Source organism: Mesoplodon mirus, assembly GCF_964341445.2.
Source record: "Mesoplodon mirus genome assembly, chromosome: 5".
Taxonomy (NCBI): Eukaryota; Metazoa; Chordata; class Mammalia; order Artiodactyla; family Ziphiidae; genus Mesoplodon; species Mesoplodon mirus.
In genome coordinates, this window is record NC_138980.1 from 15,485,580 (window position 1) to 15,499,686 (window position 14,107).

At 43.1% G+C, this 14,107-nt stretch overlaps 1 long non-coding RNA gene across 1 annotated transcript in view; it reads left to right on the forward strand.

Moving 5' to 3' along the window:
* The window catches only part of LOC309805724, a 32,002-nt gene that overhangs the window by 2,825 nt on the left and 15,070 nt on the right, over window positions 1–14,107 (forward strand). The window lies entirely within an intron of this gene.

Here is a 14,107-nt window from a genome sequence, read left to right on the forward strand (position 1 = left end):
CTGGAGTGGGACCCTGTAAATATTTCTCCCCTGCCAACTGGCACGGTGCTTAACTTTGTCAGTAGAGAGCCCTAGAGGAGAACAGCCAAAGGAAGGGTCTTCTCTTCCTTGTTCCAGAATACTTTCTTTTCCTTCTTGCCTTTGTGGCACACAGTAGCAGATGGTTTGCAGAACCGTATCCCTCTCTCTACATACACACACTCACACACACACACACACACGTGTGGCTAGAACATCCAGAGAGTGCTTCCCAGTGAGTTCAGTGGCACCTTAGCAGGCAGTTTCCTGCTTTCCAGCCCCAACCTGTAGCCCCTCAGCAGCAGTATCCAATGGGCCATAACTATCCTCTCTCTAGTGAGATCTGAATCTCATCCTAGCAGTGAGGGTGGGAGGGTTCTTCCAAGTTTGTTCCTTCCTTGAGTACTCTGCCTCAGCCCTAAAGGTCGTCGCTTCTCCCTATAACTGCTATTTCTGTATTCTTTAGAGTTGTCTTTACTCCCTTAGTACTTAATACCCTGTTCCTAGTTAATAATTTTTTGTATTAAATTTTCCCAAAAGAGAGTGTGGCAGATGTGAGGGTGTGTGACTTCCAAGACTAGATCGTAAGAGTTGTGGGTTCCTCCTTGCTCTTTCTCTCTTGGGTTACTCACTCTGGAGGAAGCAAGCTGCCGTGTCATGATGACACTTAAGCAGCCCTATGGGATGTCCATGTGGTAAGGAACTGAGGCCACCTGCCAACGACCAGCACTAACTTTCCAGACCTGTGAGTGAGCCATCTTGGAAGCCATCTCCTCCTGCCCCAGTTAATCCTTCGGATGACTAGCCCCATTCAAATCTTGACCTCATCAGAGACCCTGAGCCAGGACTACCCATCCAAGCCATTCTTGGACCCCTGCCCCACAGAGGCTGTGTGAGATAATAAATGTTCATTATTTTTAAGGTGCTAAATTTTGAGATAATTTGTTACACAGCAACAGATAACTAACAGAGGTACCCCCCAAAAAAGAGCTAGTTCAAAATACTGAACTCAGTTCTCTCTTTCTTTGGGGGGGCGGGGATCCTAGTTCCCCAACCAGGGATCGAAACTGTGCCCCCTTGGAAGCACAGAGCCTTATCCACTGGACCACCAGGGAAGTCATGAACTCAGTTCTCTTTTTTTTTTTAATTTTATTTATTTATTTATTTATTTTTGGCTGCGTCGGGTCTTCGTTGCTACACACGGGCTTTCTCTAGTTTTGGTGAAAGGGGGCTACTCCTTGTTGCGGTGTGCGGGCTTCTCGTTGCAGAGCACAGGCTCTAGGTGCACGGGCTTCAGTAGTTGTGGCACACGGGCTCAGTAGTTGTGGCTCGCGAGCTCTAGAGCGCAGGCTCAGTAGTTACAGCATACAGGCTTAGTTGCTCCACGGCATGTGGGATCTTCCTGGACCAGGGCTCGAACCCGTGTCCTCTGCATTGGCAGGCGGATTCTTAACCACTGTGCCACCAGGGAGGTCCCTCAGTTCTCTTTTAATCAAGGCACCTAAACACTTAGTAGAGCTTTGTGTCTTTCCCTTTCTTACAAATACTTTTGAAGGTAAAGGGTGACATTTTTTTTTTTGGCTGTGTCGGTCTTATTTGCAGCATGAGGGCTCTTCGTTGCGGCATGTGGGTTTCTCTCTAGTTGTGGCATGTGGGTTATCTCCCTCTAGTTGTGGCGCGTAGGCTCCAGAGCATGTGGGCTCTGTAGTTTGCAGCACATGGGCGTGGCATGTGGGATCTTAGTTCCCCAACCAGGGATCAAACCCCTGTTCCCTGCATTGGAAGGCAGATTCTTTACCACTGGACCACCAGGGAAGTCCCAAGGGTGGCATTTTAAAAGGGTATATTTTGACCTGTGCTGGGTTTTCTGAGTTCAAATACATTGTAGAGAAGGATAGTGCAGTGAAATTTTGACTTAACTCATTCCCAACTAACGTAAAGAAAATAATTCTCTTGAAGGAGAATCTTGTGAAACCAAAGGAAAGAGAATGTTGGGAAGAAGTATTGAAGGTAGCAGCTCCCTGTTTTATCCACATGGCAAGGTTCCATGCCTTATCCATCTATGTGTAGAATCTAGAAAAAAAGATAGTTATCATGAAATACATATGAGCACATTTATTTGAACTGAAAAACAAAAGCCAGACTTTTTCTGAGAGTCTAACTTGGCTGACTGGTTTGATAGGTGGCATAACAATAATAGATGTTAGATGAGGTGAATCTTTAGTTCTATAATTTTTAGGAAAATACATTTAAAGCACATGAGGAAAAACATTTCATCAATTAATGTATTGGCAAACATGTATTAAAATTAATATTTGTATCTTCCCAATACTTTTTTTTTCTTTAACTTATCAGGTTACTTAAGACCACCAAGTGAAAGAGTAAAAAAAAGCTTGTATTAGAATAGAATGCACTGTGCCACCATGACAAATTAACTCTCTGTATATTCAGAGTTCAGTCAGAGAAGCAGAACCACTAAGGGTTTTACTAAGGGGCTTTTTTTTTTTTTTTTTAACAAGAAGTTGACCTCATGTAATTGTCCAAGCAATCTCTGTAAGGTTGCAATCTTTGCAGTCGATGCTGGATCTTCAAGTCCACAGGGCAGGCAGTCAGGACGAGAAGATGGATGTAAGGTGGGGGAGAGCAGGCATAAGCCGAACTGGAGTCCATGAGGACAGATGAAACCTGTGTCAGTTCTTATTGCCCCTGACCTTGGTGGTATGGATGTCCTGCAGAGGCTGGAGCCCTTTGCCAGAGAACTGGACACACACAGGCCTGCCCAGGAATTAGAGAAGCTGAAAGAGGCTTTAGGGGAAGATGGAGTGATTGCAGGCAGGGCCTTTCCTCACGCCAAGGAGGTGAGTGAGCAAGCAGATCAGTGACAACGTATATGGGCTGCAAAATGACTACAGTTTCACTTCCACCTTCCAAGTCCCCGCACCAGACTGTCTGGTGGCCCACCCTGATCAGAAACGTAGATGAACAGAATTCACGGAAATGTAGTTTAGCTTAGTCAAGTTGACATATTACTAAGTGTCCACACCCTGGAAACATAGTGACTTTATATACATGTCTTGTTCATACAAGGTCTAATGGAGTCAGCTAGCCCTCCATCTTATAGTTTTCATGGTCTCCAGTATTGCTGGGGCAGAGGGGAAGCTCACCAGCATACTCGGAAGCACATTATTCCTGCTCACTATTCATTGGTCAGTGCCTAATCACGAGGCCCTAAGAAACTGCAAGGGAGGCTGAATTTGGTGAACACAAAGGAATTTTGGTAGATGATGTGTGCTATACCAGTAAAATTAATATTCATTTAATAAATCTTGGTAAAGACTTTTTGGTATGTTTCCCAGAAATTGAGAAAGTGAATTTCTCCAGTGAATATACAAAAAAATCATTTTACTAGTCAGGTGGTTTCCAAAACTTTGCTTTCAAAAAAACTGAAGGAAGAGTGAATTGAATTTTAATGATAATTTAAAATAATTTTGCTAACAGACCACTATGTAATATTTTACATAATAACTTGGAAATAGTCTTCAAAGTTGCATGCCATTGCTATGAGAAATGTTCATTCTTATATGAACAAGTCTTCTTAGTACTGATCATGGGCACTGGTTCCTCATTCATGTCTGAAAAAGTAAGTGCGGGGGGCCAAAGGCTGAGTGGGGTTAGCCTGTGGCCACAGAGGGGACATACCTGTCTTGGGAAGGGCTCATACTTCCCAAGTTCTGAGGGGCAAAGATGCATGGTTTGTGGGGACCAGCTGTAGATACCACAAAAAGATTGTTTTGAAATAGTTGTTGACCAAGAGGGCCATCTGGAGGGTCAGGGTGGTCTCAACAGGCATGCCTTGTTGGGAGAGTACACCACAGGAAGCCTTAGATTAAGAGGAGGGGGATTTCAGGTAGCTAGCCAGAGGAGGTGGTATCTCTCATCTGAGAATAACAACCCCCAAAAGTACCCCACGAGAGCACTTTGACATGAAATACCTAGGACATACATGTACCACATTATAACTGGGCAAGTCAAGACATCTTTTCCCCTGCCTCAGCTTGGGTTCCCCAGAAGCAGACCCTGAGTCGAGGATACTGTAAAGGGCTTTAGTAAGAAGTGCTCCCAGGAGAAACCTGTTAGAGAGTGAGGAAAGCAAAAAAGGGAAGTGCTCTCAGGCAGAGTTCCACAGAGAGGAGTTTGAGCTGCAGGCTGATCCTGTGTGGCGCTCCAGAATGTAAATTACTCCTCAGAGTTTGTCCTGACTTGAGGGGTGAGAGCTTGGCTTTCCTAGTCCTAGATCAGTCAGTCTGCCCCCAGGCACTTCTGACTGTGCAAAGCATCACCAGCAGGAGGACCATCCTCCAAAGAGTAGTTGGTGTGGGCCTTTAGAAAGGAAAGCACACAGAAGCCAGGAGAGGAGGTTAAAGGAATCCAGGTTTGAACACTAACACCATCTGCTACAGATCATCCTGCAGACTGCTCAGATCTACTTGTAATATTTTCCATTAAGTTCACCTCGTCCCAGCTGCTTCAAGATTGGGATTGGTCACAATGTCTAGGAGAAAATTTAGAAGAAGAATGTTAGAGGAATGAGCAACAGCCCCCGCTGCTGCATTTGTTGCCAAGGCTGTAAATAATAATTTGTCATCTTCCTCTCTCTGTGTTCTAGATTTCCTCCTTTACCCTTGACTGTGATGCTTCTGCTGTTGTAGGTGGCTTGCATTGAAGGGTGTCCCAGACCTTCGTCCCTGAGAGGTCTGAGGCCCTGGATACCCATGCCTTTATGAAGCTGGGATTGCTGTGATTGGCCACTCACCATTACACCTGGCCTGGGAGTACAAGGTCTCACTGAGCTAATACCTCTAAGGGACCATACACAGCCCACAGTTCCCACGGGAGAACTGGGCAAAGTCCTGCTCTAGCTCTTCTTTGTGATGATGTATCGCATCTACCTGGTCTTCTCTCTCTGAGTCTTCTGTTTCCATTTCTGTCTTATTTCACTTCTGCAGTCTCAGTGTATCCATATTAGTTTCCTGTGGCTATCACAACAAATGACCACACACTTGGTGGCTTAAAACAACAGAAATTTATCCTCTCACCGTTCTGGAGACCAGAAGTCTGAAATCAAGGTGTGGGCAGGACCATATTCCCTCAGAGTAAGAGTTCTTTATATATTTTAGATATTAATTTCTTATCAAATATGTAATTTTAAAGTATTTTCTCCAATATTTTCACTCTGTTGATAGTATCCTTTTTTTTTTTTTTAATGTACCATTGTCCTGATGCTCACTTTTTTTTTTTTTTTTTTTTTTTTTTTTTTTTTTTCGTGGTACGCGGGCCTCTCACTGCTGTGGCCTCTCCCATTCCGGAGCACAGGCCCCGGACGCGCAGGCTCAGCTGCCATGGCTCACGGGCCTAGCCGCTCCGCGGCATGTGGGATCTTCCCGGACCAGGGCATGAACCCGTGTCCCCTGCATCGGCAGGCGGACTCTCAACCACTGCGCCACCAGGGAAGCCCTGATAGTATCCTTTGATGCACAAAAGTTATAAATTTTTATGTAAATATTTTTCTTTTGTTGCCTGTGCTTTGGGTGTCATAGCCAAGACATTACTGCCAAATCCAGTCTCATGAAGCTTTTTCCCTGTTTCCTTCTAAGAGTTGTATAGTTTTAGCTTTAAATTTAGGTCTTTGATCTGTTTTGAGTTCATTTTTGTGTATGGTGTAAGGTAAGGGTCCAACCTCATTCTTTTGCCTTTTTTACCTCTTCCAGGTTCTGTTGGTTCCTGGTTGCTTTTCTTGTGGCAGCGTAATTCCAGTTTCTATCTCTGTCTTCACATGGCCTTCTTCTCTTTTTTTTTTTTTTTTTTTCTGGTACGCGGGCCTCTCACTGTTGTGGACTCTCCCGTTGTGGAGCACAGGCTCTGGACGCGCAGGCTCAGCGGCCACGGCTCACGGGCCCAGCCGCTCTGCGGCATGTGGGATCTTCCCGGACTGGAGCACGAACCCGTGTCCCCCGCATCGGCAGGCGGACTCCCAACCACTGCGCCACCAGGGAAGCCCTTCTTCTCTTTATCTCTGTGTTTCTCCTCCATGTCCGTATTTTGTAAGAAACCCATCATTGGCCCACCCTAATCCAAGATGATCTTAGTTTGAGATCTTTAATTGCATCTACAAAGACACGATTCCAAATAAGGTCACATTCTGAGATTCTGGGTAGGAATATTTTGGGGAGGCCACTCTTCAACCCACTACAATGTCCATTCTAATCTCCTTTGCTATAAGCAACTTTATTACCAATCCTTTTGTTCCTTTTCCTTAGAACCATCTTTAGCATCCTCTGCCACATCCCACTTAAAGCACTCCACTCAACCCAGTGAGCACCAAGTCCTGATCTATTGGCTTTTTAGCTATATCTATTCATTATTTTCTTAGTGGTTCCACGGATTGCAATATACCTCCTTAACTTTTCAATTTACTTAGAATTATTATTTTATTTTTTTTTTGCGGTATGCGGGCCTCTCACTGTTGTGGCCTCTCCCGCTGCAGAGCACAGGCTCCGGACGCGCTGGCTCAGCGGCCATGGCTCACGGGCCCAGCCGCTCCGTGGCATGTGGGATCCTCCCGGACCGGGGCTCGAACCCGCGTCTGCTGCATCAGCAGGCAGACTTCCAACCACTGCGCCACCAGGGAAGCCCTAGAATTAATATTTTAACACTTCACCTAAAATACAGAAACCTGGCAACTGTACGGATCCATTGATCCCTTCCCATCTTTTATGCCATAGATGTCATAGGTATTATGTCTACATACATTATAAACCTCACAAGGCAAAGCTATACATTTTGCTTTAAGCAGTATTATGTATTTCTTTTAAAAGTCAGAGGGAAGAAAATAGTCTTTTATGTGTTACCCAGTTATTTACCTTTTGTGATTCTCTTTATTTTTTCCTGCGTATCCAGTTTTCCATCTGGTGTCATTTCCTTTCAGTCTGAAGACTTCCTTTACCATTTTTTGCAGTACCTCCCTGCTGACAATGAATTCTTTTGGTTTTTCTTTTATCTGAAAATGCCTTTATTCATAATTTCTTGAAGGATATTTTAGCTAGATTTAGAATTCTAGGTTAAGAAGTTTTTCTTTCCACCCTTTAAGATGTTGGTCTTCTATTATATTAGGTTCCTGGGGCTCCTATAACAAATTACCACAAACTTCATGACTTAGAGCAACAGAAATTTATTCTTTCACAGGTTTGAAGGCCAGAAGTTCAAAATCAAGGTGTGGGCAGTGCCACACTCCCTCCAAAGGCTCTAGAGAAGCATCCTGTGCCTCTTCTAGCTTCTGGTTGTTCTAGGCATTGTTTGGCTTGTAGTTTCATAACTCCAATCTCTGCCTCCCTCTTTACATGGCCTTCTGTGTTTCTGCTCTTCTTATAAGGACACTTGTCATTGGATTTAGGTCCCACCTGGTTAATCCACAGTGATCTCATCTCAAGATCCTTAATTTTATCTGTAAAGACCCTTTTCCAAATAAGTTCACATTCGCAAATACCCAGGGGTTAGGACTTAGACACATTTTTTTTTAATTTTTTTTTTATTTTTTTTATTTTTTATTTTTTGCTTTATAACAAATTTAATCAGTTATACATATACATATGTTTCCATATCCCCTCCCTTTTGCGTCTTCCTCCCACCCTCCCTATCCCACCCCTCCAGGCGGTCACAAAGCACCGAGCTGATCTCCCTGTGCTATGCGGCTGCTTCCCACTAGCTATCTACCTTACGTTTGGTAGTGTATATATGTCCATGCCGCTCTTTCACTTTGTCACAGCTTACCCTTCCCCCTCCCCATATCCTCAAGTCCATTCTCTAGTAGGTCTGTGTCTTTATTCCTGTCTTACCCCTATGTTCTTCATGACATTTTTTTTCCTTAAATTCCATATATATGTGTTAGCATACAGTATTTGTCTTTCTCTTTCTGACTTACTTCACTCTGTATGACAGACTCTAGGTCCATCCACCTCATTACAAATAGCTCAATTTCATTTCTTTTTATGGCTGAGTAATATTCCATTGTATATATGTGCCACATCTTCTTTACCCATTCATCCAATGATGGACACTTAGGTTGTTTCCATCTCCGGGCTATTGTAAATAGGGCGGCTATGAACATTTTGGTACATGTCTCTTTTTGAATTATGGTTTTCTCAGGGTATATGCCCAGTAGTGGGATTGCTGGGTCATATGGTAGTTCTATTTGTAGTTTTTTAAGGAACCTCCATACCGTTCTCCATAGCGGCTGTACCAATTCACATTCCCACCAGCAGTGCAAGAGTGTTCCCTTTTCTCCACACCCTCTCCAGCATTTATTGTTTCCAGATTTTTTGATGATGGCCATTCTGACTGGTGTGAGATGATATCTCATTGTAGTTTTGATTTGCATTTCTCTAATGAGTAAAGATGTTGAGCATCCTTTCATGTGTTTGTTGGCAGTCTGTATATCTTCTGTGGAGAAATGTCTATTTAGGTCTTCTGCCCATTTTTGGATTGGGTTGTTTGTTTTTTTGCTATTGAGCTGCATGAGCTGCTTATAAATTTTGGAGATTAATCCTTTGTCAGTTGCTTCATTTGCAAATATTTTCTCCCATTCTGAGGGTTGTCTTTTGGTCTTGTTTATGGTTTCCTTTGCTGTGCAAAAGCTTTTAAGTTTCATTAGGTCCCATGTGTTTATTTTTGTCTTTATTTCCATTTCTCTAGGAGGTGGGTCAAAAAGGATCTTGCTGTGATTTATGTCATAGAGTGTTCTGCCTATGTTTTCCTCTAAGAGTTTGATAGTGTCTGGCCTTACATTTAGGTCTTTAATCCATTTTGAGCTTATTTTTGTGTATGGTGTTAGGGAGTGATCTAATCTCATACTTTTACATGTCCCTATCCAGTTTTCCCAGCACCACTTATTGAAGAGACTGTCCTTTCTCCACTGTACATTCCTGCCTCCTTTATCAAAGATAAGGTGACCATATGTGCGTGGGTTTATCTCTGGGCTTTCTATCCTGTTCCATTGATCTATCTTTCTGTTTTTGTGCCAGTACCATACTGTCTTGATTACTGTAGCTTTGTAGTATAGTCTGAAGTCAGGGAGCCTGATTCCTCCAGCTCCATTTTTCGTTCTCAAGATTGCTTTGGCTATTCGGGGTCTTTTGTGTTTCCATACAAATTGTGAAATTTTTTGTTCTAGTTCTGTGAAAAATGCCAGTGGTAGTTTGATAGGGATTGCATTGAATCTGTAGATTGCTTTGGGTAGTAGAGTCATTTTCACAATGTTGATTCTTCCAATCCAAGAACATGGTACATCTCTCCATCTATTTGTATCATCTTTAATTTCTTTCATCAGTGTCTTATAATTTTCTGCATACAGGTCTTTTTTCTCCTTAGGTAGGTTTATTCCTAGATATTTTATTCTTTTTGTTGCAATGGTAAATGGGAGTGTTTCCTTGATTTCACTTTCAGATTTTTCATCATTAGTATATAGGAATGCCAGAGATTTCTGTGCATTAATTTTGTATCCTGCAACTTTACCAAATTCATTGATTAGCTCTAGTAGTTTTCTGGTAGCATCTTTAGGATTCTCTATGTATAGTATCATGTCATCTGCAAACAGTGACAGCTTTACTTCTTCTTTTCCAATTTGGATTCCTTTTATTTCCTTTTCTTCTCTGATTGCTGTGGCTAAAACTTCCAAAACTAGGTTGAATAAGAGTGGTGAGAGTGGGCAACCTTGTCTTGTTCCTGATCTTAGTGGAAATGGTTTCAGTTTTTCACCATTGAGGACGATGCTGGCTGTGGGTTTGTCATATATGGCCTTTATTATGTTGAGGAAAGTTCCCTCTATGCCTACTTTCTGCAGGGTTTTTATCATAAATGGGTGTTGAATTTTGTCGAAAGCTTTCTCTGCATCTATTGAGATGATCATATGGTTTTTCTCCTTCAGTTTGTTAATATGGTGTATCACGTTGATTGATTTGCGTATATTGAAGAATCCTTGCATTCCTGGGATAAACCCCACTTGATCATGGTGTATGACAGTTTTAATGTGCTGTTGGATTCTGTTTGCTAGTATTTTGTTGAGGATTTTTGCATCTATGTTCATCAGTGATATTGGCCTGTAGTTTTCTTTCTTTGTGACATCCTTGTCTGGTTTTGGTATCAAAGTGATGGTGGCCTCGTAGAATGAATTTGGGAGTGTTCCTCCCTCTGCTATATTTTGGAAGAGTTTCAGAAGGATAGGTGTTAGCTCTTCTCTAAATGCTTGATAGAATTCGCCTGTGAAGCCATCTGGTCCTGGGCTTTTGTTTGTTGGAAGATTTTTTATCACAGTTTCAATTTCAGTGCTTGTGATTGGTCTGTTCATATTTTCTATTTCTTCCTGATTCAGTCTTGGCAGGTTGTGCATTTCTAAGAATTGGTCCATTTCTTCCAGGTTGTCCATTTTATTGGCATAGAGTTGCTTGTAGTAATCTCTCATGATCTTTTGTATTTCTGCAGTGTCAGTTGTTACTTCTCCTTTTTCATTTCTAATTCTATTGATTTGAGTCTTCTCCCTTTTTTTCTTGATGAGTCTGGCTAATGGTTTATCAATTTTGTTTATCTTCTCAAAGAACCAGCTTTTAGTTTTATTGATCTTTGCTATCATTTCCTTCATTTCTTTTTCATTTATTTCTGATCTCATCTTTATGATTTCTTTACTTCTGCTAACTTTGGGGGGTTTTTGTTCTTCTCTCTCTAATTGCTTTAGGTGCAAGGTTAGGTTGTTTATTCGAGATGTGTCCTGTTTCTTAAGGTAGGATTGTATTGCTATAGACTTCCCTCTTAGAACTGCTTTTGCTGCATCCCATATGTTTTGGGTCGTCATATCTCCATTGTCATTTGTTTCTAGGTATTTTTTGATTTCCTCTTTGACTTCTTCAGTGATCACTTCGTTATTAAGTAGTGTATTGTTTAGCCTCCATGTGTTTGTATTTTTTACAGATCTTTTCCTGTAATTGATATCTAGTCTCATAGCATTGTGGTCGGGAAAGGTACTTGATACAATTTCAATTTTCTTAAATTTACCAAGGCTTGATTTGTGACCCAAGATATGATCTATCCTGGAGAATGTTCCATGAGCACTTGAGAAGAAAGTGTATTCTGTTGTTTTTGAATGGAATGTCCTATAAATATCAATTAAGTCCATCTTGTTTAATGTATCATTTAAAGCTTGTGCTTCCTTATTTATTTTCATTTTGGATAATCTGTCCATTGGTGAAAGTGGGGTGTTAAAGTCCCCTACTATGATTGTGTTACTGTCGATTTCTCCTTTTATGGCTGTTAGTATTTGCCTTATGTATTGAGGTGCTCCTATGTTGGGTGCATAAATATTTACAATTGTTATATCTTCTTCTTGGATCGATCCCTTAATCATTAGGTAGTGTCCTTCTTTGTCTCTTCTAGTAGTCTTTATTTTAAAGTCTATTTTGTCTGATATGAGAATTGCTACTCCAGCTTTCTTTTGATTTCCATTTGCATGGAATATCTTTTTCCATCCCCTTACTTTCAGTCTGTATGTGTCTCTAGGTCTGAAGTGGGTCTCTTGTAGACAGCATATATATGGGTCTTGTTTTTGTATCCATTCAGCCAATCTGTATCTTTTGGTGGGAGCATTTAGTCCATTTACATTTAAGGTAATTATCGATATGTATGTTCCTATTCCCATTTTCTTAATTGTTTTGGGTTCGTTATTGTAGGTTTTTTACTTCTGTTGTGTTTCTTGCCTAGAGAAGTTCCTTTAGCATTTGTTGTAAAGCTGGTTTGGTGGTGCTGAACTCTCTCAGCTTTTGCTTGTCTGTAAACGTTTTAATTTCTCCATCAAATCTGAATGAGATCCTTGCTGGGTAGAGTAATCTTGGTTGCAGGTTTTTCTCCTTCATCACTTTAATTATGTCCTGCCACTCCCTTCTGGCTTGTAGAGTTTCTGCTGAGAGATCAGCTGTTATCCTGATGGGGATTCCCTTGTGTGTTATTTGTTGTTTTTGCCTTGCTGCTTTTAATATGATTTCTTTGTGTTTAATTTTTGACAGTTTGATTAATATGTGTCTTGGCGTATTTTTCCTTGGATTTATTCTGTATGGGACTCTCTGTGCCTCCTGGACTTGATTAACTATTTCCTTTCCCATATTAGGGAAGTTTTCAACTATAATCTCTTCAAATATTTTCTCAGTCCCTTTCTTTTTCTCTTCTTCTTCTGGAACCCCTATAATTCGAATATTGGTGCGTTTAATGTTGTCCCAGAGGTCTCTGAGACTGTCCTCTGTTCTTTTCATTCTTTTTTCTTTATTTTGCTCTGCAGCAGTTATTTCCACTATTTTATCTTCCACCTCACTTATCCGTTCTTCTGCCTCAGTTATTCTGCTATTGATCCCGTCTAGAGTATTTTTTATTTCATGTATTGTGTTTTTAATCGATGCTTGATTCATCTTTAGTTCTTCTAGGTCCTTGTTAACTGTTTCTTGCATTTTGTCTATTCTATTTCCAAGATTTTGGATCTGGGAAATAGAATCTTGGATCATCTTTACCATCATTATTCTGAATTCTTTTTCAGGTAGACTGCCTATTACCTCTTCATTTGTTAGATCTGGTGGGTTTTTATCTTGCTCCTTCTCCTGCTGTGTGTTTTTCTGTCTTCTCATTTTGCTTATGTTACTGTGTTTGGGGTCTCCTTTTTGCAGGCTGCCGGTTCGTAGTTCCCGTTGTTTCTGGTGTCTGTCCCCAGTGGCTAAGGTTGGTTTAGTGGGTTGTGTAGGCTTCCTGGTGGAGGGGACTAGTGCCTGTGTTCTGGTGGATGAGGCTGGATCTTGTCTTTCTGGTGGGCAGGTCCATGTCTGGTGGTGTGTTTTGGGGTGTCTGCGGACTTTTTATGATTTTAGGCCACCTCTCTGCTAATGGGTGGCATTGTGTTCCTGTCTTGCTAGTTGTTTGGCATAGGGTGTCCAGCACTGTAGCTTGCTGGTCGTTGAGTGAAGCTGGGTGCTGGTGTTGAGATGGAGATCTCTGGAAGATTTTTGCCATTTGATATTATGTGGAGCTGGGAGGTCTCTTGTGGACCAGTGTCCTGAAGTTGGCTCTCCCACCTCAAAGGCACAGCACTGACTCCGGGCTCCTCAATTTGGGATGATGTGTTGTCTATTCATGTATTCCACAGATGCAGGGTACATCAAGTTGATTGTGGAGCTTTAATCCGCTGCTTCTGAGGCTGCTGGGAGAGGTTTCCCTTTCTCTTCTTTGTTCTCACAGCTCCTGGGTCTCAGCTTTGGATTTGGCCCCGCCTCTGCGTGTAGGTCGCCGGAGGGCGTCTGTTCTTTGCTCAGACAGGACAGGGTTAAAGGAGCAGCCTCTTCGGGGACTCTTGCTCACTCAGGCCGGGCGAGAGGGAGGGGCATGGAGTGCGGGGCGAGCCTGCAGCGGCAGAGGTCGGCGTGACGTTGCACCAGCCCGAGGCGCGCCGTGCGTTCTCCCAGGGAAGCCGCCCCTGGATCCCGGGACCCCGGCAGTGGCGGGCTGCACAGGCTCCCGGAAGGGCGGTGTGGGCAGTGACCTGCGCTCGCACACAGGCTTCTTGGCGGCGGCAGCAGCAGCCCCAGCGTCCCACGCCTGTCACTGGGCTCCGCGCTTTCAGTCGCGACTCGCGCCCGTCTGTGGAGGCCCTTTAAGCAGCGCTCTTAATCCCCTCTCCTCGCGCACCAGGAAACCAAGAGGGAAGAAAAAGACTCTTGCCGCTTCGGCAGCTCCAGAGTTTTCCCGGACTCCCTGCCAGCTAGCTGTGGCACATTAGCCCCCTTCACGCTGAGTTCTCGCCGCCAGCCCCAGTCCTCTCTCTGCGCTCTGACCGAAGCCCGAGCCTCAGCTTCCAGCACTGCGCGCCCCGGCGGGCGAGCAGACAAGCCTCTCGGGCTGGTGAGTGCCGCTCGGCACCGATCCTCTGTGTGGGGATCTCTCCGCTTTGCCCTACCCAGGTATGTGGGGAGTTTCTTGCCTTTTGGGAGGTCTGGGGTCTTCTGCCAGCGTT